Consider the following 2,767-nt stretch of genomic DNA (forward strand, 5'->3'; position numbering starts at 1 on the left):
ACCATGAGGAACTCAAGGTCTTCATTGGGGACACCTCGGTCACCAGGGAGACTTGTAGGACCATGTGGAGACCCCATAAAACATCTCCGGGAGACCCTGGGGACACCATGAGGGGTTCAAGACCACCATGAGGAACTCAAGGTCACCCTGAGGAACTCAAGGACACCATGAGGAGCTCAAGGACACCGTGAGGAGCTCAAGGACACTATGAGGAACTCAAGGTCACCATGAGGAACTCAAGGTCTTCTTTGGGGACGCCTTGGTCACTGGGGGGACTTGTAGGACAATGTGGAGACCCCATAAAACATCTCCGGGAGACCCTGAGGACATCATGAGGAACTCAAGGGCACCATGAGGAACTCAAGGTCACCATGAGGAGCTCAAGGTCACTCTGAGGAGCTCAAGGTCACCATGAGGAGCTCAAGGACACCATGAGGAACTCAAGGTCACCATGAGGAACTCAATATCTTCTTTGGGGATGCCTCGGTCACCAGGGAGACTTGTAGGACAATGTGGAGACCCCATAAAATGTCACCAGGGGACCCTGAGGACACCACAAGGAGCTCAAGGTCACCATGAGGAACTCAAGGTCTTCTCTGGGGGGTCACTGGGGGGACTTGTAGGACAATGTGGAGACCCCATAAAACATCTCCAGGAGACATCATGAGGAGCCCAAGGCCACCATGAGGAGCTCAGGGTCACCATGAGGAGCTCAAGGTCCTTGGGGATCCCTTGGTCACTGTGGGACTTGTAGGACAATGTGGACACCCCATAAAACATCTCCAGGGAACCCCAAGGACACCACCAGGAGCCCAAGGCCACCATGAGGAGCTCAAGATCTTCTTTAGAGACCCCTCAGTCACCAGGGGGACTCGTAGGACAATGTGGGGACCCCATAAAATGTCTCCAGGGGACCCCAGAGGTATCATATGGGGACTTGTAGGGCTTCTTTGGGGACCCCAAGGCCACCACAAGGAAATCAAGGTCACCACAAGGCGCTCGCACCACGGGGACCTCCAGGTCTTCTTTGGAGACCCCTTAGGTGTGTAGGACAATGGGACTCGTAGGACAATGTGGAGACCCCATAAAACGTCTCCGGGGCATCCCAAGGGCTTCTTTGGGGACCCCGAGGCCACCACGAGAACTTCTGGGTCGTCTTTAGCAGGACAATGTGAGGACCCCCTAAAACATCTCCAGGGGACCCCAAGGACATTGTGGGGACCCCGAGGTCACTGTGGGGTCTGTAGGACAATGTGGAGACCCCCTAAAACATCTCCAGGGGACCCCAAGGGCACTGTGGGGTCTGTAGGACAAGGGGAGACCCCTAAAACATCTCCAGGGGACCCCGAGGTCACTGTGGGGTCTGTAGGACAAGGGGAGACCCCTAAAACATCTCCAGGGGACCCCAAGGTTGCTGTGGGGTCTGTAGGACAAGGGGAGACCCCAAAACATCTCCAGGGGACCCCGAGGCCACCACAGGGACCCCAAAGACCCCCTATGGGGACATGGGGCTTCTCTTTGGGGACCCCAAGGCCACCCTGGAGACCCCTCGGATCTTTGGGGTCCCAGGGGCCCCCAAACCCCCCCTCAGGGACCCCCAGACCCCCCCTGGGGACCCCCAGAGCCCCCCCCAGTATGGCCCAGTTCATCCCAGTGCCTCCCCCCTGAGTTCTCCATCACTGTGGGACATCCCAGTACAGACCAGTATGAACCAGTACAATGTCCCGGCTGGAACTCCCGGATCTACGTTGCCTTTGACTGCACCAGTACGGACCAGTATGAACCAGTACGATGTCCTGGCTGGGAACTCCCGGATCTGCGTTGCCTTTGGCTGCACCAGTACAGACCAGTACAGACCAGCATGGAGCTGGAAGGGGCTGGGGGCCCGATTGGGAGCCCCACGTGTGCCTTGGGTCAGACCAGTACAGACCAGTATGAACCAGTACAACGTCCCGGCTGGAACTCCTGGATCTGCATTGCCTTTGGCTGCACCAGTACAGACCAGTATGGACCAGTACAGACCAGTACGGACCACTATGAACCAGTACAACGTCCCAGCTGGAACTCATGGATCTACATTGCCTTTGGCTGCACCAATATGGACCAGTATGGCAGCCAAACTGGGACCAGTGCCTTGACATGGCCTTCAGCTGTCCCAGTATGGACCAGTACGGACCAGTACAGACCAGTACGGCAGCCGAACTGGGAGCTCTTCACCCGCATGGCCTTGTGTTCTCTGGACCAGTATGGACCAGTATGGACCAGTATGGGCCATTACAGCGTCTTGCCCGGCATCTCTCCACCCACGTGGCCTTGTGTTCTCCCAGTACAGACCAGTACGAACCAGTATGGACCAGTATGAACCAGTACAGCGTCTTGCCCAGGAACTCTTCGCCCGCATGGCCTTCTGTCCTCCCAGTACGGACCAGTATGGACCAGTACAGCGTCTTGCCTGGGATGTCTTCACCCACGTGGCCTTCTGTGCTCCCAGTATGGACCAGTATGGACCAGTGCAGCGTCTCGCCCAGGAACTCTTCACCTGCATGGCCTTCTGTCCTCCCAGTATGGACCAGTACAGACCAGTATGGACCAGTATAAACCAGTAGAGCGTCTCACCCGGGATCCCTTCACCCACGTGGCCTTGCGTGCTCCCAGTACGGACCAGTACAGACCAGTATGGACCGGTAGGGTGCCCTGACTGGGACGCTGATGCACCTTCGGGTTCTCCCAGTATGGACCAGTACAGCCCAGTTCCTGCCCCCCCCCC

General features: G+C 57.3%; 1 long non-coding RNA gene across 4 annotated transcripts in view; it reads left to right on the forward strand.

Annotated features, from left to right (window-relative positions):
- LOC113979433 overlaps positions 1-1,561 on the forward strand; it is a 2,075-nt gene extending 514 nt beyond the window's left edge. For 2 of the 4 annotated variants that reach the window (XR_003537866.1, XR_003537864.1), the window contains exons 2-3: positions 242-445; positions 678-1,561. This is a non-coding gene — a long non-coding RNA (uncharacterized LOC113979433). Of the gene's footprint in view, positions 1-213; positions 446-677 lie in introns of those variants that run through there. The other 2 variants (XR_003537867.1, XR_003537865.1) reach the window with 2 other exon arrangements.
- The last annotated feature ends 1,206 nt before the right edge of the window (positions 1,562-2,767 follow it).

The sequence above is a fragment of the Neopelma chrysocephalum genome, unplaced genomic scaffold (assembly GCF_003984885.1).
Source record: "Neopelma chrysocephalum unplaced genomic scaffold, ASM398488v2 Primary Assembly neopelma1_80245, whole genome shotgun sequence".
Lineage (NCBI taxonomy): Eukaryota > Metazoa > Chordata > Aves > Passeriformes > Pipridae > Neopelma > Neopelma chrysocephalum.